The 22,832-nt window shown below is 50.5% G+C and overlaps 1 pseudogene; it reads right to left on the reverse strand.

The window, feature by feature from the left end:
- Positions 1 to 10,141: 10,141 nt before the first annotated feature.
- Positions 10,142 to 13,239, reverse strand: LOC147970528 (uncharacterized; annotated as a pseudogene).
- Positions 13,240 to 22,832: the final 9,593 nt, after the last annotated feature.

Raw genomic sequence — 22,832 nt, forward strand, 5'->3', positions numbered from 1 at the left:
CGCAGATACATAGCCCTGCATCCTCGCTAGGATGGGGAGCTGCACCTCGTGAGCGGCTGTCACCGCACATGGCTCTTGTGTCTTGCAGTTCCTGAGTGGTCTTGGCGATGAACTCTTGAGTGGTGGGCGATCCTCGCCCTGTGCTCTCCTGAGGGAAGTGTGCCGTGAAGCACGCCTCCAAGTGGTGCCCAAGCGCCTCCCTCATGAGGTCGGCAAGGTCTGAGGTCCTCCAGAGGAGAGCCCCCGACCCTGCCTGAGGAGGGCGCCGGGTGCACCTTCCTATGTGATGGAGGGAGGCGCCCCTGGGACGGACGCTGATCCTGATGAGGCTCCTGCCGCGATGCCATCCTCCTGAGGTCTTGCTCGGCGCAGCTGCTTCTTCTTGGGGATGGCCTCCGGAGGGCCTTAACTTCTGCTGTCGGGGTCGTTGATTGCTGCAGCTTGGAAGGCGTGCTCGAGGCAGCACACCGCATCCCTCTCTTCACATGGGACCGTGATGATTCCTTCGCTTCCTGGCATCTTGAGGACGTTGTAGCCGTGATGGGTGACTGCCATGAACTTGGACATGGTTGGATACCCGAGGATGGCATTGTACGGCAGGCGGATGTGCACGACGTCGAAGTCGATGAGCTCAGTACGGTAGTTCTTGCGCTCCCCAAAGGTGACAGGCAGGCAGACCTGCCCTATCGGTGTGGTGGAACCGTCGGTCACTCCTGAGAAGGGCTTGGTGGGCTGGAGCTGTTCATATGGCACTTGGATGTTGTCGAACGTGTCGACGGACAGGATGTTGAGCCCTGTGCCCCCGTCGATGAGGGTCTTGGTAACCTGCACATTGCTGATGACTGGGAAACACAACATCGGGAGGGCACCAGCGGTGGCCGCACACTTGAGGTGATCTGCCGAGTTGAAAGTGATGGCGCATTGGGACCAGTTGAGCAGGCGCGTGGCCTCGAGCTTGAGAAGCACCGTGTTCACCTCACGAGCGAACTGTTTGAAGATGCGCTAAGAGGCTGGGGCCTGGGCGCCGCCCAAGACGCAGGCGATTGCGCGCGGCTCCTGGAAGCCCCCAGCCCCCTCGTCCTGGTGGTGGTCGTCGTTCCTCCTTGGTGGCGGCAGCGGGGGAAGATCGGCGTTGCCTTGGGGGCGATCCTCATGAGGCTGATCTCTCCAGGCTCCCTCGCGAGGTTGGTCCTGCCAGCGGTCCTCGCGAGGCCTGTCGCGCCATTCCTGGCGTGGGCCATGGTCGTCCCAGCGTCTGCCTCCATGTCCTCCTCTGTGGCCGTAGCCCCGGTTGCTGCGCTCGGGGCATCGACCGAAGCATCCTTCTTGTATGGCTCTGAGCTCTTGACAGTCGCTGGTGTTGTGGGTGTTCAGATTGTGGAAGGCGCAGAATGGTCGGCTCTTCTTGGAAGACTCGGGCTGATCTCTGCCCCGCTTGGTGTCGGGCTCCGCTGCGAGCATAGCTGCCTCCTTGCGCTTCACGTCCTTGGCCTTGGATTTCTTCTCCTCTGCGCCCGCGGCTGGCAGCTCAAGGAGAGAGAGGCGCCCCTCCTCAGCTCTTGCGCACTTGGTCGCCAGGTTGAACAGTTCCTGAGAGGTGCAGAGGTCCTCGTGGATGGCAAGCTCTTCCTTCATCTTGACATCACGGACGCCGTCTACGAACGCGGAGATGATGGCTTCGTCCGTGACCTTGGGGATCTTGAAGCGGGTGTTGTTGAAGCGCTGGATCTACTTCTGGAAGGTTTCTCCCGGTTGTTGCTTGATGTGGCGCAGGTCACCAGCGGCCGGCGGGCGGTCGTGAATGCCCTGGAAGTTGGCGACGAAGCGGTCGCGCATCTCGTCCCACGAGGAGATCGAGCCGTGCTGCAGTTTCAGGAGCCAGGAGCGAGCCGCATCCTTGAGAGCCATGGGAAACCAGTTCGCCATGACTTTTTCATCCTCGTTGGCTGCTTCGATGCTCATCTCGTAGAGCTGCAGGAACTCCACGGGGTCGGCGATGCCGTTGTAGCGAGGAGGCACATCCAACCTTAACTTGCCTGGCTAGGCAACGCTACGCAGCTCGGGGGTGAAGGCGCGGCAGCCGGCCCTGGTTGCCGGGGCCCGCTTCAGAGGTGGAGCTTGGTCTTGACGAGGTCCGCGTTGCGCTGCTACGGGCGGTGCGCGGACTTGACGAGGCGGCACGGGAAGCGCAGGTGCAGCTTCTCGTGGCCGAGGGATTTCTTGGCAGCTACTCTCTTCGCGGGCGCGGTGGATCATGCCGCGGAGCCGCGCACCTTGGTGCCAAGGCACCGTTTTGGGGCAGAGGTGGTGGAGGCACGCCATGAGCCTCGTCGCCCATGGCTGATTGAGGGGGAGGTAGAGAGAGGGACGGTGCTGGGGAGCCCCCTGCGGCGCGCACAAGCTCGGCGACGCAGTCGAGCCACTCCTCATAGAGGTCGTCGACGGGGCAGTAGCATAGGAGTTCGTTTGCGGGAAGGAGCGCAGCGCACGTGAGACGAAGACCAGACGGGGTCAGCGATGCAGTGGCGGTGCGGCCATCCTGCCACACCGAAGGATGTAGAAAGGACTCCTGCTGCTCGTTCCCCGCCGGGTCGGTGGCAGCATTGGCGGCGGGAGACAGAGAACAACGAGGTGGCCCGCCGACGGGAGCCGTCTGAGCGACACGGGCAGTGAGGGTAGCCCGATGCTCAACCCGAGCACGGCGAGCATCCGCCATGGAGATGGCGGAGCGACGGAGCGACGAACTGATGGAAGGGAAGCTATAGCGCACCCCTACCTGGCGCGCCAAATGTCGGATGTGGGGTTCCGGCAAACCCTTAAGGTTCGAACACTGGGGTGCGCACAAAGTCTTTCCCTCCTATCGATCTACGCCCTAGCTCGCTAAGATCTCGCGGACGAACTCGACGAACTCACAACACAAAGAGACACGAGGTTTATACTGGTCCAGGTCACCGTTGTGGTGTAATACCCTACTCCAGTGTGGTGGTGGTGGATTGCCTCTTGGGCTGATGAAGAACAGTACAAGGGAAGAACAACCTCCTGAGGTTGAGGTGTTCTTGTGCTCGGTGAGGTGGTTGATCAGAACTCTCTCCTACTGTGGTGGTTAGCTCTACTTATATAGGCCCTGGTCCTCTGCCCAAATATCAAGCGGGAAGGGAGCCAACAATGGCGGGAAAATTTGAAGGGGGACAGCTAGTACAAGCTATCCTGACAAAAGTAGTCTTCGCCTACGAAAAGCTCTAGTGGTGACGCCATCTTGGGCTCCACGATGACCTCCGTCTTGCCGTCCTCCTGGTCTTGGTCTCGTTGCACCAATATAGCAACCTTTTCCTGATGCCTCGGTACTCCTTGCCTGCGCTGGCCTCCTTAGCACCAAAGAGCAAACAAGGACGCTGCGCGCGCTGGGGCCCGCCTGGTGTCGACCATCATGGATCATGTCATGAGCCTGCCTGGCTAGGCCACTCCCGAGGAGGTCTTGCGTCGTCCGCCTCGCGAGGCTTGGACCCTCGCGAGGATCTTGGATGCCTTGTTGATGAAGATGGGCCGAATGGCCTGCTAGCTTAGCCACGCCGTGGGCCGCAGGCAGGCAAGTCTGGGGACCACCGTTCCCAGAACGCCGACAGGAACCACTCATGAAGATGCCTGGAAGTTGCTCTTCAAGGGCGACGAGAACCCGCCGGCAATAGACTTGGACCGTGGGCACAATCTTGCCCACCCCGCCAATGAGGTATGTCCTGCACATCTCAAGGCGTATCCTCTACTTGCTTGTCCAAGGAGGGTAACTAACCTTTACTAATTTATTCTTTCACTTATGGATGGAGATAGCAGAGCGGGTTCAATGTTCGGCTCCGCTGCCCGAAGAGCCAGTCATCCCGCTCCTGGCGAAGATGCTAGTCCCGGCGCCCTATTAGCCGCCGGAGAAGAAATCCATGTTGGTGTCAAAACCAGCGGATCTCGGGTAGGGGGTCCCGAACTGTGTGTCTAGTATCGATGGTAACAGGAGACTGGGGACACAATGTTTTCCCAGGTTCGGGCCCTCTCTATGGAGGTAATACCCTACTTCCTGCTTGATTGATCTGAATGAATATGAGTGTTACAAGAGTTGGTCTACCACGAGATCGTAATGGCTGAACCCTAGAAGTCTAGCCTAGAGTATATGGTAATGAATCTATCCTATCCGGACTATGCTCTCCGGTTTATATAGACACCGGAGAGATCTAGGGTTACATGTGGTCGGTTACATAGGAGGGAATCTTCGTAATAGGTCGCCTAGCTTGCCTTCCACGCCAAGTAGAGTCCAATCCGGACACGGGTATTGTCTTCGGCCTTCGTATCTTCACAGACCATCAGTTCGGCGCATGGATAACAGGCCAGACACCCGAGGACCCCTTAGTCCAGGACTCCCTTAGTAGCCCCTGAACCTGGCTTCAATGACGAGAAGTCCAGCGCGCAGATTGTCTTCGGCATTGCAAGGCGGGTTCCCCTTCTTCTGAACTCCAAGATAGTCTTCGGATGTGATGATTGTATCCGGACCTGTTGACACACCATGCACAACCGCAGAGAGAATATACATATCCTACACGAGTCCCATCCGCTGACAGCTTCCTGCAACGTGATATCATGCCCGTCCGGTCACAATTTCGAACCGTTTTTCTTCTGCCTTCCCACGTTTCAAAACACGGTTGATACTGGCATGTCTCGTCGAAGCAGAGATCGTGCCCCCCCTATTGCGGGATTCTCATCAATGCGGGCATGGGTAACCCAACCGTGTCGTTTACACGGCCCTTGGGAATAGGCGAGTTTAAGGCGAGCAGGGAAGCGTTTGACATTCGCGGCCTCTATAAGGGGGTAAGGACTCCCTTCTTCCACCCACGCCCTTTCTCTTCTTTAGCCTTTCCATCCCTGAGCTCTAGCACCCAAGCCTTACCTTCTCTCTTGTTCGAGAAAATACTCCAAAGATGTCCGGATCCGGAGCTAGAGGTAAGTGGATGGCCTCTTCCATCAAGAAGAAAGACATCAAGGAGCTCCGGGAGGCCGGATATCTGGCCAAAGAGATCACTCATCGACTCCCGGCCAAGGGACAGATCGTCCCCACTTCCGAGCCCCATGAGAGGGTTGTGTTCCTTACACATTTCGTTAGCGGGCTTGGGTTCCCTCTTCACCCATTCGTCCACGGGTTGATGTTTTACTATGGGCTGCATTTTCATTACCTAGCACCCAACTTCATCCTCAACATTTCGACGTTTATCGTCGTCTGTGAGGCTTTTCTCCGCATCCGCCTCACTTCGGCCTATGGCTGAAGACCTTCAATGTGAGGCCGAAAGTTGTGCGCGGCCAGCAATCAGAATGCGGAGGCGCTATGGTGGGCAAGATGCCCAACGTCACCTGGCCCGAAGGTTCGTTTGTGGAGACGGTAAAGGGGTGGCAATCAGAGTGGTTCTACATCACCGAGCGGTGCGATGCTAACTTGTTGGCGGCCCCTGAATTCCAATCCGGAATCCCGATGTGGCTCACCTCCTAGCAAGAGAGGGGCCTAACCTGGGGTCTCTCGAACGAGCTGACTGGGCTCCAGACGTGCATCCAGAATATAATAGAAAGGAAAATCAAGCTCATCAACGTGGTCCAGGTCATGCTTGTTCGTTGGGTCCTTCCATGCCAACGCCAATCTTGTAATTTGTGGGAGTTCGAGCCATCCAAGCACCAGACACTACTGGGGCTCTGCGGCACGACGCACAAAGAAATCTGGAAGATGCTCTTCAAGGCCGGCAAGATGCCATTGCCTACGATCGAAGACCGCGGGCTTAGTTTAAAGCGCCAGACCGACATGGTCAATTCCTTTAATGTTTTCAAGGAGCATCCCCTACTAGCATATTTTGAGAGGAAATTTAAGCTTCGTCCCCCTATTTTCAGTCCTGGATTAAGTTGGCCGAGGAGATCAGCTGTCCGGCTCCACTGCCCGAGGACCAAGAATTTCCATTATTGGAGAAGATGTTGTTCCCTGCACCCTACGAGGTGCCGGAGAAGACGGCTAAAAAGGCAGCCCAATGGGCCAAGAAGGGCCTTTGCCGGAGAAGCACTCCGGACGAGACGTCTAAAAGCAAGACTTCCTCTTCGTCCGCTGACGACAACAATGAAGAGGAAGAAGAAAACGACTTCCCACATGAAGCGGGGAGGAAGATGAGAGCGGTCCCCACAAGCCCGAAGGCGGAAGCGCCTAAAAGGGTTAAAGGCTCCCTCGCGGATAACTCCGTGTGGGACGTCGACAGCAGTCCAGAACGACCTCGCTGGACCAAGCCTCGGGCTGCTTCATAAGTACCAGAATTCGCAAAAGTCTGGCCTTCCTGGTTTGTAATATTGACATATCGTAAACTTTTGTCATTGCAGTCCGACGCGCGGTGACTCCCCGCGGTCCTCGACAGAGGATTCGCTGGACACGGAGGAGATGGCTAGCATATCTCCGCCACCTGCTCATTCCGTCTCACTCAGGGGTGATGACGAGGTGGTGTCCAAAAAGGTGTTCCCAGGCGGGGGGAAGGTTCTGGAGATCATCGGGGTAACGCCCCAGGATGACTCCTCGGACGCTGGACACACGGGGGAAAAAGCCCCCATGGAGACTGGTGACGGGGCCCGAGATCCCTTTGGACCTCAGCCGGATACTATTCGGGAAATCTATACGGCTCTGGGGTCCAGTGAACGGCATTCCCCCCAAGGAGGGAGTGTGCCTGTCCCAACGGTGACCTCTGTCCAACCAGAGGCACCGGATAATCTGCTGGAGGCACTGTGAGGCGCCTCTATCATGGATGAACATCGTGTCCTTATGGACACGGTAATAGAGAAGGTTCAGTTCGCTAAAAGCGGACTGACCGAAGCCTGCACTAGCCTTCTAACAGGCTTTGAGGTAAGTAATGTGATTATAGGAAAAATATCACAGTATAGACAGTAGCCCCTGATACTCTGTTTGGTGTTCAGGAAGAAAAGCCTAACAGAGGATCAAAAAATCGCAGGAGTCTAACTTGAGTTGTCTATGTGAATAAGCAGATATCACTAGGCTGCCACTGCTCATGCTGCGGAGGTCTCCGGACTGAAGCAGAAACTGGAGCGGGCCGAGGAGGAGCTCGGCCGCGTGAAGAAGCAGTTGGAGGATAGCCAAGGTATGCAGTAACCCGTGGGTACATTTCGAAAAAATGAATAGTCCGACCGGACTGAAAGTGTCATAAACTTTATTAGGGGCCACAACCAAGGTGGCAACCCTTAAGAAGGCGCTAGCCGAGGCCGAGGACAAAGCGGCCAAGGAACGCGCTTTGCGCGAGAAGCACGAGGCCCAGGTTAGCGAGGCGCAACAACATCTTCAGGGCGTGATAGAGAAATTTGAGTCCTTGGAGCGCGATTTTATGGCGCAGGAGTCCGAATTGGCGAAGGCTCGCCAGAGCGCGCAGGATGCACGAGCCGAAACCCGGAGCGCTCTCCGGGAGATTCAAGTGACCCAGAAAATTGTGGCGGGTGAGTCTTTCACCATGCCGAGCAAGCATGTAGAGAAAACGTCCCTTGTACTTGTCCTGAATTTTGTTTTTCCAGGGGAATTTTCAGGTCTTCCGCTCAGGGTGTCGGACGCGGTCAAGCATTATAGAGCCGAAGAAGGGATGTCTACAGAGAAGCTGTTCTAGTCCCAATATCTGGGAGCCGGACATCCGGTGCCCTTCAGCGACCAGCTGAAGCAGTTGGTCGAGCTGCACAGGTTGGCAGAGCTGGCCATGAAGAACCTGATAGTCCGGCTGTGGCTTGCCGATCCTACACCTGGGAGCTATTTCGGACTTGTGCAGTGGCTTGTGAGTGCCTGTCCGTGGCTCAAAGCCGTGAAGCGGTAGGTCTGCATTGAAGGTGCGCGTATGGCTTTTGCCCGCGTCAAGACGCATTGGGCGAAGCTGGATGCCAAGAAGCTTATGACCGAAGGACCTCCGGAGGGCAAGGAGCATCGTCGACCTGAGCACTATTTTGATGGAGTCCTGGAGGGGTCCCGCCTTGCGGCGGAGCAATGTTCGAAGGATATTATATTCCCATAAGAACATGTGTATTATCTTGCCCTGTAATATGGAACAAAGATGTTAGTAGTATAATGTTTATGATTTTAAATTTTACCTCCTGTGCGGCCATTTATTAAACTGGGGGATGACCAGTCGTCGGCTTCTGCCCCCACGTAGATAGTATGGGGGTCTTCGGGATAAATCTAAACACTCCTTACTCCACATTCTGGTCCTTAAAGGAGGTGTCTAGCGCAGCGAACAAGGCAATCAGACTATGCGGCCTTTACCGCCCCCACTTAGCCATGGGAGTTTGACAATTAATAAGGTTGGCAAAGCCCCTGGTGTTCGGAAGGCCGAATTAGGGGCTCTATACACGCCAAATCGGAAGAACCGATTCTTCGCAATAAGCGGAGAAAATCTCCAACGATTTGGAACCTCGCGAACAACTGACCGGCTCTCGCTGCATCATGATAGTCAGCTTTCAGCTTTCTCTACTGAGGTGCTCGTCCGAAAGAACCAGGACACAATCACAGTAGTTCTCCCTTTACTACCCTAGCCGATATAGCGGAACGTAAGGTAGTAAGCACAGGAGCCGGGCAACCCAACATTTGACCAAAGACATGATTCGGAGTCGATGCATATAATGCTATAAGTTCGGGGTGCCGAACTATACTGAAGAAGTGTTCGGACTTATGTTGCCGTCATGTGGGGTATAATGAAGCCCCTGGCGTACTAGTACGTACTATGATGTACGTGTGCGATGAGTAATAGATACTGAGGTGAGGAAACAGAAAAGATTAAGTAATGAGCTAACGCCACCATTTTTTCACCATTGTGATGTAGTCAGTACGTCGAGGCGTACTTTGTACTAGTAATGCGATAAGCAAGTAAGGCTATTTAACATGTCGTAACCAAGGGCGAGCTGCATGAGGGTATGTAAAACAAGTATACTAATTGTTTATTAGAGACCACCTGGGGGCTCCCTTGTACGCCATAGCTCGTTGCCTCCTTGGTGTGTTCTACGAACGGGTCGTCCGTATAGACCTTGAAAAAGAAAAGAAAAACCTATAAAAAGAAAAAGTAGGAGCGTGCGAATCCCAGGGTCTATTAAGCCGTACTGTGGACCGCGAGCGAGTTGTGTCTCCATCCGTACCCATGGGGTTTCGAGTGCGTAGTTTTAAATGCGCGTGGTACTAACACCATTGCCTCGTTAGGGCTGGGACGGGGGCCAAATTGCTAGTTTGGCTTGTGACGAGCTGAGCTATCCTACTATAGTGTAGTCTGGACCCTCTTAATGATGTCCAGGGGCTCGGCAGCCAATTATACTACTGCTTGAGGAGGCCACTCTGTACTTCTGCTTCTAGGGCGGTGGTGTGCTCCTTTGTACGAAGGGAGCGTTCCGTATTTCTGTTTACCGTAATGACGCCACGTGGACCGGGCATCTTGAGTTTGAGATAAGCATAGTGCGCACCGCGTTGAATCTAACGAATGCTGTTCGTCCGAGCAGTGCGTGATAGCCCTAAATATTAGTTCTTCGCTTCGGAAGTTATCCGGGGAACCGAACACTACCTCCAGCGTTATTGAGCCCGTACAACGGGCCTCTACGCCTGGTATGACTCCTTTAAAGGTAGTCTTCGTGAGCTTGAGTCATGAGGGGTCAATGCTCGTTTTACGTACTGTATCCTGATAGAGCAGGTTGAGGCCGCTACCACCGTCCATTAGGACTCGAGTCAGGTGAAATCCATCGATGATTGGGTCGAGGACCAGTGCGGCTGAACCGCCATGCCGGATGCTAGTCGGATGGTCTCGACGGTCGAAGGTCGTCGGGAATGATGACCACGGATTAAACTTCGGGACGACGGGCTCTACCGCTTAGATGTCCCTGAGTGCGCGTTTGCGCTCCTTTTTGGGTATATGTGTAGCGTATATCATGTTCACCGTTTTGACTTCAGGGGGAATTTCTTTTGCCCCTCGGTGTTCGGCTGCCGGGGCTCTTCATCATCGTCCTCTCTTTGCGATTCCCCTTCTTTGTTTCTGCTATTTACCTTGCTGACTTGTTTAAATACCCGGCAATCTCTGTTAGTATGGTTGGCCGGTTTGTCTGGGGCGCCATGTATTTGTCAAGGACGATCGAGTATGCAGTCCAAGCTGTATGGTTTTCCACTGCTCCTTTTATAGGGCTTCTTTCGTTGGCCGGACTTGGAAGCACTGAATCCGGCATGAACTGTTGCGTCATCGGTGTTATCGCCATTGCTTCGGCGTCTGTTTCTGTTATGCCATAACTTGCCGGTGCTGTTTTTTACCTCGGGGGCTTGTTTCATTGGCCGTGTTTGTACTGCGAGCCAGCCAACTGTCCTCTCCTGCGCAAAAGTGGGTCATGAGTGCCGTGAGGGCTGCCATGGACCTCGGCTTTTCTTGGCTGAGGTGGCGGGCGAGCCATTCGTCCCGGATGCTATGCTTAAAGGCTGCCAAGGCCTCGGCATCCGGGCAGTCAACGATCTGGTTCTTTTTGGTTAGGAACCTAGTCCAGAATTTTCTGGCTGATTCTCCAGATTGTTGAACTATGTGGCTTAGATCATCGGCGTCTGGTGGCCGGACGTATGTTCCTTGGAAGTTGTCTAGGAAAGCTTCTTCCAAGTCCTCCTAGCTGCCGATAGAATTTTCAGGCAGGATATTAAGCCAGTGCCGAGCTGGCCCTTTGAGCTTGAGTGGGAGGTATTTAATGGCGTGGAGGTCATCTCCTCAAGCCATATGAATATGGAGAATGAAATCCTCGATCCATACTACGGGATCGGTTGTGCCGTCGTATGATTCGAAGTTGACGGGCTTGAATCCCTCGAGGAATTCGTGATCTAGTACCTCATCTATGAAGCAGAGAGGGTGCGCGGCACCTCTGTACCGGGTCGTGTCGCGGCGTAGCTCTGATGGAGTCCGTCTGCGGCATTCGGATTGGGCGTGGTTAGGTTTGTCACGTCCGAATAGGTAGCCGTCTCCGTGCCTCGAGGCACGTCCTCATGATCCGTAGATCGATCTTGTATGTCCTGCTCTACTGTCCAGGGTCTGCTGGAGGTCATACGTGTGACCCCAAACTCTTCCGTCTTTATTTTTGCAGAGCGGTTGGGCAGGCTGCTGTTCGACCTGAGTTGCCGCTTTGTCCCAACCGCGTGGTGGCCGGTCGGCCGCCCTGTCTCAACCACGTGGTGGTCGTTGCGCATTACGCCGGGGAGATGTGTGCTCCGGTGCCTCCTCATCGAATTGAGGTAGCAGTCTGTGTTTTGGGTAGCTCTTGGCTGGGCGCTTGAGGCCGTATTCTTCCGCTGTCAGGACGTTAGCCCATCTGCCGACGAGCAGATCTTGTTCATCTTGAAGCTGCTGCTGCTTCTTTTTCAGGCTCCTTGCAGTGGCTATGAGTTGAAGCTTAAAGCGCTCCTGCTCCAGAGGTTCCTCAGGCACGGTGAAATCTTCTTTGCCGAGGCTTGTCTCCTCTTCGAAGGGTGGACGGTAACTATCGTCCCCCGAGTCATCTTCTATGGCCTGCTCATCAGGGTTGTCTTGCCTGTCGTCATGTTCCTCCTGTTCGGATGCAGCACCGACAGGGTCTTCATTGTTTTCGGCGTCGCCCGGAGTACTATTTTCTCCTGTACTAGTGTTGCTATCCTTTGAGCGGCGAGGCTTAGAACAACGTTTAGGGCGTCGGTGCTTGGACTGCGTCTCAGAAGTTTTATTCTTATCTGGCTCTTCTTTGTTGTCACCAGAATCCTTGGGTGTGTCAACCTTGTATACGTCGTACGAAGAGGTGGCCGTCCAACGTCCAGTGAATGGCTGGTCTTGGCCTTGCTCATTGTCGGCATCGTTGTCCATACCGGTGATGTCTTCGGAGCCATAGTCAAGCACGTCGGTTAAGTTGTCGACGGTGGTTATGAATTGGGTGGCGGGTAGGAAGCAAAATTCCTCATCGTCCGCCTCCAGCTCGAACCAAACATAGTTCGGCTGTGAGTCTTCCTCCAAGGACAAGTTCTTCAAAGAATTTAGTACGTCACCCAAAGGCGAATGCTGGAAGACGTCTGCGGCGCTAAATTCGAAAACTGACAACCGATCCAGCTCGGTGTCCGCAGGTGTATCCGATCCGGAATGTGCAGCCGGAAACGAGTCCGGGGTTCCGTTGACGCAAGCATTGCAGGATTTCGAGTCCGTGCGCGGCTCCAATGCCGCGAACTTTATGGCCTCGGAGGGCGCGATCTGCTTTGGTACTGAGGCCATTGCGGCAACAAGATCCATCTCCTGGGTGTGCTCCGATGACAGATTTAGGTCATGTTCATCGGGGAAAGGGGGAGCGATCGCCGCGGTATCAAATCCCTCGAAGATCAGGTCTCCACGGATATCCGTGACATAGTTTAAGCTTCCGAACCTGACCTGGTGGCCAGGGGCATAACTATCGATCTGCTCCAGATGGCCAAGCGAGTTGGCCCGCAATGCGAAGCCGCCGAATACGAAGATCTACCCGGGGAGGAAGGTTTCTCCCTGGACCACGCCATTACTGACGATCGAAGGGGCCGTCGAGTCCTTTGCCGACGGGACAGTGGAACTCTCAATGAAAGCACCAATGTCGGTGTCAAAACCAGCGGATATCGGGTAGGGGGTCCCGAACTAAGCGTCTAGGATCGATGGTAATAGGATACGGGGGACACAATGTTTACCCAGGTTCTGGCCCTCTCTATGGAGGTAATACGCTACTTCCTGCTTGATTGATCTTGAAGAATATGAGTGTTACAAGAGTTGGTCTACCACGAGACATAATGGCTGAACCCTAGAAGTCTAGCCTATGAGTATATGGTAATGAATCTTTCCTATATAGACTATGCTCTCCGGTTTATATAGACACCGAAGAGATCTAGGGTTACATGAGGTCAGTTACATAGGAGGGAATCTTCATAATAGGTCGCCTAGCTTGCCTTCCACGCCAAGTAGAGTCCAATCCGGACACGGGTATTGTCTTCGGCCTTCGTATCTTCACAGCCCATCAGTCCGGCCCATGGATAACAGGCCAGACGCCCGAGGAATCCTTAGTCCAGAACTCCCTCAGTCCAAGAAGAAGGCTAAGGGGGGCCGGGGTGGCCCCTGCCGCAAGGGCGCTTCGAACGCGATGTCCGAAGACAAGACTCACTCCTCTGCCGCTGAAAATGACGAGTAGGAGGAGGAGGAAAGCAACCCTCCCCATGACGGGGGGAGGAAGAAGGTGGTGGCCTCGACAAATCTAGAGGCAGAGGCGCCCAAGAAGGGGAAAGGCTCCCTTGCGGATAACACCGCATGGGATGTCGACAGCAGTCCGGAGTGACGCCCCTGGCTGCATCGTAAGTACTCGTATCCAACCTCTCCTCTTTATTGTATTAACATGGTTAATTGTGCTATTGCAGTCCGAGCCACGATAGCTCCCAGCGATCCTCATCAAGAGGTTCGTTGGATTCAAAGGCGATGGTCAGTGAGTCACCGCCGGTCGCCTACTCTCCCACGGCCAAGGGAGACGCCTAGGTGCTGTCATGAAGGACTTTCCGAGGCCAGGGAGAGTCTCAGGAGGCCATCAGGGTGGCACCAGAGGGCGAAACCTCGGCCACCGGACACATGGGGGAGCAGTCCCCCATGGAGACTGGCGATGGGAGCCATGCTCAGCTCGGCCCCCCGTCGAATACGTTGTCGGAGATCTATACGGCTCCGGAGTTCGGCCAACAACCTCCTTCGAAAGAAGGGGGTGTGCCTATTCCGCCGGTGACCTCTGTCCAACCAGGGGCACCGGACAATCTTTTGGAAGCGCTATGAGGCGCATCCATTGTGGAGGAACACCATATCCTTATGGGTACGGTGATTGAGAAGGTTCAGTCCGTCAAGAGCGGACTGACCGAACCCTGCAACGGCCTACTGACAGGTTTTGAGGTAAGCGACGCAAAAGAGAAAATCCCAATATAGACAGTAGCCCCAGAGACATTGTCCGGTGTTTGGAAAGCAAGTCCGTATAGAGGATTAATTCATTTTTGCAGGAAACTAACTAAATGTGTCTTGTATGAATGAGCAGGCATCGTTACTGGCCGCGACCTCACAAGCTGCCGAAGTCTCCAGACTAAAGCAGAGACTGGAGCGGGCTGAGGAGGAGCTCGACCGAGCGAGGAAGCAGCTGGAAGACTGATACGTCTCCGTCGTATCTACTTTTCCAAACACTTTTGCCCTTGTTTTGGACTCTAACTTGCATGATTTGAATCGAACTAACCCGCACTGACGCTGTTTTCAGCATAATTGCCATGATGTTATTTTATGTGCAGAAAACAAAAGTTCTCGGAATGACCTGAAACTCCATGGAACGTCAAGTTAAAAATAATAAAAAATCCTCGCCAAAGATGAAGACCAGTGGGCCCACACCCTGTCCACGTGGGTGGGGCCACGCCCCCTACGTCGTGGCCCCCCTAGAGCTCCTCCGATGCCAACTCCAACTCTATATATTTGCTTTCGGGGAGAAAAAAATAGAAGAGAAGAAATCATCGTGTTTTACGATATGGAGCCGCCTCCAAGCCCTAAAACCTCTCGGGAGGGCTGATCTGGAGTCCGTTCGGGGCTCCGAAGAGGGGGATTCGTCGCCGTCGTCATCATCAACCATCCTCCATCACCAATTTCATGATGCTCACCGTCGTGCGTGAGTAATTCCATCTTAGGCATGCTTGACGGTGATGGGTTGGATGAGATCTATCATGTAATCGAGTTAGTTTTGTTAGGGTCTGATCCCTAGTATCCACTATGTTCTGTGATTGATGTTGCTATGACTTTGCTATGCTTAATGCTTGTCACTAGGGCCCGAGTGCCATGATTTCAGATCTGAACCTATTATGTTTTCGTGAATATATGTGTGTTCTTGATCCTATCTTGCATGTCTATAGTCACCTACTACGTGTTATGATCTGGCAACCCCGAAGTGACAATAATCGGGACCACTCCCGGTGATGACCATAGTTTGAGGAGTTCATGTATTCACTATGTGCTAATGCTTTGTTCCAGTTCTCTATTAAAAGGAGGCCTTAATATCCCTTAGTTTCCATTAGGACCCCGCTGCCATGGGAGGGTAGTACAAAAGATGTCATGCAAGTTCTTTTCCATAAGCACGTATGACTATATTCGGAATACATGCCTACATTACATTGATGAATTGGAGCTAGTTCTATGTCACCCTATGTTATGACTGTTACATGATGAACCGCATCCAGCATAATTATCGATCACTGATCCGATGCCTACGAGCTTTCCATATACTGGTTCTCGGTTATTTACTTTGCCGTTGCTACTGTTACAATCACTACAAAACACCAAAAATATTACTTTTGCTTTCATTGCTCTTTTGTTACCGTTACCACCTGTATCATATTACTTTTGCTACTAAATACTTGGTTGCAGATATTAAGTTATCCAGGTGTGGTTGAATTGACAACTCAACTGCTAATACTTAAGAATATTCTTTGGCTCCCCATGTGTCGAATCAATAAATTTGGGTTGAATACTCTACCCTCGAAAGCTATTGCGATCCCCTATACTTGTGGGTTATCAAGACTAATTTCTTGCGCCATTGCCGGGGAGCATAGCCCTATTCTTTGAGTTACTTGGGATTTATATCTGCTGGACACTATGAAGAACCTGAAAGACGAGAAAACAAAAATTTATCCCTCAACTACGAGGGGAGGTAAGGAACTGCCATCTAGCTCTGCACTTGATTCACCTTCTATTTTGAGTAAGCTTGCGACACCTATACCTACTTCTGCTATTCGTTCTGATATGTCACATGTTATTGATGATGCCACTTCTGCTATGCACGATACTTATGATGAAACTACTTCTATGCTTGATACTACTGTGCCTCTTAGTGAATTTCTTGATGAACAAATTGCTAGGGCTAGAGAGAAAGAAATTATTGAATCTGATTATAATGATGAATGTGATGATGAAGATAGGCCTATTATTCCTGAGGGTTATGTTTTTGATATGGAAGCTTCTGCAGCTATTTTAGCTTGCAAAGATAGTCGTGAACTCAAGAGGCTATTAATTAAATCAAGTAAAGAATCTCTTAGAGATAAAATGAAACCTGACCCTACTTTTGCTACTTCACCTATTTGTGTTCCCGATAAGGATTATGAATTCTCTATTGATCCTGATATAATAACCTTGGTTGAATCTGATCCTTTCCATGGTTATGAATCTGAAACTGTTGTGGCACATCTTATTAAATTAAATGATATAGCCACCCTATTCACGAATGATGAGAGATCTCGCTACTTTTATATCCTTAAAATATTTCCGTTCTCACTAAAGGGTGATGCTAAGTTATGGTTTAATTCTCTTGATCCTAGTTGTGTGTGTAGTCCCCAAGTTATGATTTATTACTTCTCTGCTAAATATTTCCCTGCTCATAAGAAACAAGCTGCTTTAAAGGAAATATACAACTTTGTGCAAGTTGAAGAAGAGAGTCTCCCACAAGCTTGGGGGAGGCTTCTCAAGTTACTTAATGCTTTGCCTGATCATCCTCTTAAGAAAAATGAAATACTTGATATCTATTATAATGGACTAACTGATGCTTCCAGAGATTACCTGGATAGTTGTGCTGGTTCTCTTTTCTGGGAAATAACACCGGATGAAGCTGAAATTGTATTAAATAATATGTTGACAAATGAAAATAATTGGGCACCTCCTGAGCCAGCTCCTCAGCCAGCTCCTGCTCCAATTAATGAGCCTATTCCTAAACCAACTCCGAAGAAGAGAGGTGTTCTGTTTCTCAGCCCTGAAGATATGCAAGAGGCAAAGAAATCTATGAAAGAAAAAGGTATTAAAGCTGAAGATGTTAAGAATTTACCTCCTATTGAAGAAATACACGGTCTTAATTTACCACCTGTTGAAGAAACATATGATTGTAGTCCTCGACCTATTAAAGAACCTCCTGATCCTGATAACCCGAAACAGGTAGTAAAGGTAAATTCTCTCTATAGATATGATAGAGCTGACATCCCTCCTACTAAAATTGCTAGCCAGTGCTTGGATGAGTTTGATAATTTTATTGTCAAACAAGTAAATTTCAATGCTTACTTTGGTAGACAATTGAAATATGATTCCGATATGATTAAACACTTGGGTGATTATATGGCTAATATTAAAGGTGAACTTAAACTTGTTAGCAAACATGCTTCTATGGTTACCACTCAAGTAGAACAAGTACTTAAAGCTCAAAATTATTTTCTTAATTAAATGAATAGTAAGAAAAATGATTATGTTGTTAGAGTGGCTACTAGAACTGGTAGAATGACTCAGGAACCTTTGTATCCTGAAGGCCGCCCTAAGAGAATTGAGCAAGATTCTCAGAGAAATAATATTGATGCACCTAGTTCTTCTAAAAGAAAGAAAAAGAAAAATGATAGGACTTTGCAAACTTCTAGTGAACCTATTACTGAACCACCTAATAATCCAAATGATATCTCTATGTCTGATGCTGAAACACAATCTGGTAATGAACATGAACCTAGTGAAAATGTTAATGATGATGTTCACGATGATGCTAAACCTAGTAAGGATAATGATGCAGAAATTGAACCTGCTGTTGATCTTGATAACCCACAATCAAAGAATCAACGTTATGATAAGAGATATTTTGTTGCTAGGAAACATGGTAAAGAAAGAGAACCTTGGGTTTAGAAACCCATTCCTTTTCCTCCCAAACTATCCAAGAAAAAGGATGATGAGGATTTTGTGCGCTTTGTTGAAATGATTAGACCTATCTTTTTGCGTATGCGATTAACTAATATGCTCAAAATGAATCCTTATGCTAAGTATATGAAAGATATTGTCACTAATAAGAGAAAGATACCAGAAGCTGAAATTTCCGCCATGCTTGCTAATTATACTTTTAAGGGTGGAATACCTAAGAAACTTGGAGATCCAGGAGTACCTACTATACCATGCTCCATTAAAAGAAATTACGTTAAAACTGCTTTATGTGATCTTGGAGCCGGTGTTAGTGTTATGCCTCTCTCTTTATATCGTAGACTTGACTTGAATAACTTGACACCTACTGAAATGTCTTTGCAAATGGCTGATAAATCAACTGCTATACCTGTCGGTATTTGTGAGGATGTCCCTGTTGTGGTTGCAAACGTTACTATTTTAACAGACTTTGTTATTCTTGATATTCCCGAGGATGATAGCCTGTCTATTATTCTTGGAAGACCTTTTTTGAATACTGCAGGGGCGGTTATTGATTGCAACAAAGGCAATGTCGCTTTTCATGTTAATGGTAATGAGCATATGGTACACTTTCCAAGGAAACAACCTCAAGTTCATATTATCAATTCTATTGGAAAAATTCCATCGATTATATTTGGAGGTTTTGAATTTCCTCTTCCTACTGTCAAGAAGAAATATGATATTCTTATTATAGGGGATGTGCATATCCCCGTTGAGGTAACATAGTGTTATTCAAAATTTCTCCAGTTCCATGTTAATCGGAATGAGTTTGTTAACAAGACTTGATCAACCTTGTTAGTGGATTCCTTTTGATGAGCATGAGACGTATGAAACTAGAAGCACAACCTTCTGTACCCTTTTTATACTTTCTGTTATTTAGTTGAAATAAAGTAAAAATAGTATTTTTCTGTCTATTTCCTGATTTATCCGTGCAATATAAAAATACCCCGAAAATAGAAGTCCTCCAAATGCCATGACAATTTAATATGATATTTTCGGGAATATTTGAGGATTTATGGTACTGAAATCACCGCAGGGGGAGCTGCCACCTAGCCATGAGGGTGGAGGGCGTGCCCTACCCCCCAGGGCGCGCCCCCTGCCTGGTGGGCCCACGGTGGCCCTCCTCCACTTATTCCTGCACCCATCCTCTTCTTCCTCCCACAAACACGAATATCTGGTTCAAGCACGAGTTCTAGCTCACTTTGCTGTGATTTTCGATCTCCACTACTAGGAAAAGGGCTATAGATAGGATTGATACTAATGGCGCACCATGGAAGCAGTGCGCCACTACTATATACTAATGGCGCACCAGTTGGTGATGCGCCATTAGTGTGGAAGACACTAATGGCGCACCAGAAACAGGGTGCGCCACTAGTATTAAATTTTTTTCTTCCATTTTTCCATACATACTAATGGCGCATCAGGTCGAAGTGCGCCATTACTAGTTCTAAGTAGTAATGGCGCACCAAGCAGACAGTGCGCCATTACTGTAAAAAAAGTTATTCTTTTTTTTTTGCAAAACTACTAATGGCGCATCGTTTCACAGTGCGCCATTACTAGTCTAACTAGTAATGGCACACTATTACCCGGTGCGCCATTAGTATATATATTTATTTTTTTTTACTTTTTTGCAAAACTACTAATGGCGCACCACCTGCAGGTGCGCCATTAGTAACCAGGGTTACTAATGGCGCATTTGCTGGTGGTGCGCCATTAGTAACCTGGGACCCCAACAAGATATTTTGGACAGCCCCACACCTACCCACTCACTTTCCCCACTTCATTCCCTCCACCTCCTTCTCCAAGCTTTCGGCCATCTCCTCCTCCTCACCTCATTTCCACCATAGATTCATCAAAATTAAGTGGTGAAATTACCTTTTTTTGATAGGTAAGTAAGGCGAAAGCTATCTTCATTATGGAGATCTACTTTTTTTCTCCCTAACTCGCTCCAACAACGTGCACATGCACTTTTTGTGGCCTAGCTAGATCTATGTATGTTTGTGGTGTTGCATGTGTTTGTGGTGTTGCATATATGTTTGTGTTTGAAGGTACCGGTATTTGAAATGCGATAGTTGCCAATATTTTGCCAGAATGTTTTGATTCATTTCCGTTTCGGCGAGAATTTTGGCACTATGCATTCTTTTTGGTCCTATTTTTAGGGAAGGTCATGCCAAATTTTTTCTTGGTTCTAAAATATCATTTTGCTCTACCCCGCAGGCGACCATGGTCCACACGATGACTGAAGGCATCGTGAATAGGTTTTTAAGCTCCGTGAAGGCCGAGATGCTTCAAAAGAACGAGACGGAGAAAAGATGTCCGTTTCGAAGATGCAAGCTGAAGAGCCTTATTGTGGACCCGGATTCCGGGCAGGTGCGGGACCACCTGCTCTTGCGTGGTTTCATGGATGGCTATCGGTGGCAAGGTGATGAAGATGACTATGAAGTCGTCCATGGGGGCCGGGCAAGAAATGAGGAAGGGCAACAAGACAAGTACCACCGTGGCGAGGGTGGGCGAGAAGACGAAGAATCTCTAGGACATGATCACGACGGTGATGCTGTACACAGTCATCATGTAGAAGATGTCGTACATGATGATGAGGAAGATCAAGACGAAGGGCATGATCATGAAGATGAAGATGCCGGAGCAGACGACGATGGAGGCTGGGTGCAGGACCCTCATATTCAAGAGCTGCTTCTCAAGCAGACGGATAACGCAAGAGCTGTCTCCCTAGAGAAAGCCAAGCTGGATCAACTGGAGATAGACGCGGTTACTCCATTGTATGAAGGATGCAGGCCCGATGATACCCTCCTGAAAGTAACGCTCATGGCTCTGGAGATGAAGGTAAAACACAAAATGACCGACGCATGCTTTGACGAGAACATGTCATTCTGCACAAACGTCTTCCCAAGGGGAACAAGTGCCCGACCAGTTTCGAGGAGGCGAAGAAAATCGTGTGTCCTCTGGATTTACCGCACGTGAAATACCATGTGTGCATGAACAATTGTATCATTTATCGGGACGAGCACGCGGAGTCTACCATATGTCCGGTGTGCGGTGTCACTCGATACAAGAAGAGGAAGAAAGCTCCTCGAAAATCGGTGTGGTACTTTCCGAACACTCCTCATCTGCAGCGGTATTTCGCGGACCCTAAGGTAGCAAAGCTCCTGCGTTGGCATGCGGATAGGGAGGAGAAGAAGCGGGAAGATGACGGAAATGATCCGGAGATAAATAAAAAAGACAAGATGCTGAGTCACCCTAAGGATGCGAGCCAGTGGCAAGCGTTGAACTTCGAATACCCAGAATTTCAGAAGGATCCAAGGAACATCGTGCTGGGCGCGAGCACCGATGGAGTCAATCCGTTTGGCAGCCAGAGAAGCACACATAGCACCTGGCCTGTGTTTGTGTGGATGTACAACCTTCCCCCCTGGTTGTGCATGAAGAGGAAGTACATTCACATGAGTATGCTAATTGAAGGGCCGAAACAACCAGGGAACAACATCAATCTGTATCTGGGGCTGCTGAAGGAGGAGCTAGACACGCTGTGGAAAACGCCAGCCAATACGTGGGACGCCGCAGAGAAAGAATATTTCCCTATGAGAGCCGCACTGCTCATGACGGTGCACGACTATCTCGGTTATGGATATCTCGCGGGGCAGGTAGTCCACGGATTTTCTGGATGCGTAAGGTGCATGGATGACACAACGTATCGCCAGCTAGATAGAGATCCCGGGTCTTCGAAAACCGTGTTCATGGGACATCGAAGGTGGCTTCGCGACGAAGACCCGTGGAGGAAACGCAAGGATCTGTTCGATGGTGAAACCGAACCCCGAAAACGCCCGTGTACGAGGAGCGGCGAGGAAATAGACGAGCTGTTGAAAAATTGGAAAGACTGCCCACTGCCGGGAAAGAAGCAAAAGGCGCCAGAGCCGGGAAAGAAGCGAAAGGCGCCAGAGCCGCTGCTAAAGGTATGGAAAATGAGGTCTGTTTTCTGGGACTTGCCGTACTGGAAGATCCACCGTGTGCCTCACAGCCTTGATGTCATGCATATCACGAAGAACGTGTGCGAGAGTCTGCTTGGTACCCTGCTCAACATGCCAGAGAGGACCAAAGATGGGACGAAAGCAAGGGCAGTCTTGAAATCAATGGGCATCAGGCAGGAGCTTCACGCTAATGATGATGATGATGATGATGATGATGATGATGATGAGGCGAAGCAGGACACAGAAAGTCGTCGCAAAGGCAAAAAGGCCAAGAAGACCGGAAATGACTACCCTCCCGCGTGCTTCACTCTAAGTCAGGAGGAGATCGAGCAGTTTTTCACCTGCCTCCTAGGAGTAAAACTTCCTTACGGCTACGCGGGGAAGATAAGCAGATACCTAGACCCAGCAAAGCAGAAGTTGAGCGGGATGTAGTCTCACGACTGTCACGTGCTGATGACGCAGATACTTCCAGTTGCAATCCGTGGGATCATGGACGTGCACGTCCGTGAAACGCTATTTGGCCTATGCAACTTTTTCGACGTCATCTCTCGGAAGTCGATTGGCGTGAGGCAACTCAGAAGGCTACAAGAAGAGGTCGTGGTGATACTATGCGAGCTTGAGATGTACTTCCCACCCGCATTCTTCGACGTTATGGTGCATCTGCTGGTCCATATCGTGGAGGATATCATCCAACTCGGGCCGACGTTCCTGCATAGCATGATGCCATGCGAAAGGATGAATGGTGTCATCAAAGGATACGTTCGCAACATGTCATGTCCAGAGGGAAGTATAGCCAGGGGCTTTCTGACCGAAGGACCGGCGCCCGAATGCGCTCTGCACCGTCAAGGAGGAATTCACTCAAGTGGACTCCGACGGGAATCCAACGGAGCCCAAACATATAGTCAAGGGGTACTCGGTTCAGCTCGGGTGCATTCTCCGGAGCACCGTCTCGATCAACACCGAGAACCTTAGGCATAAGGACCAAGGGAATTTGCGCGACCTCCTCTTCACGAAGCTGCATGGACGATACAAGTTCCCCGCCGAATTTGAAAACACACGCCTCTCAGGGAAT

The sequence above is a fragment of the Triticum urartu genome, chromosome 5A (genome assembly GCF_056163025.1).
Source record: "Triticum urartu cultivar PI428250 chromosome 5A, HENAU_Tu73, whole genome shotgun sequence".
Lineage (NCBI taxonomy): Eukaryota > Viridiplantae > Streptophyta > Magnoliopsida > Poales > Poaceae > Triticum > Triticum urartu.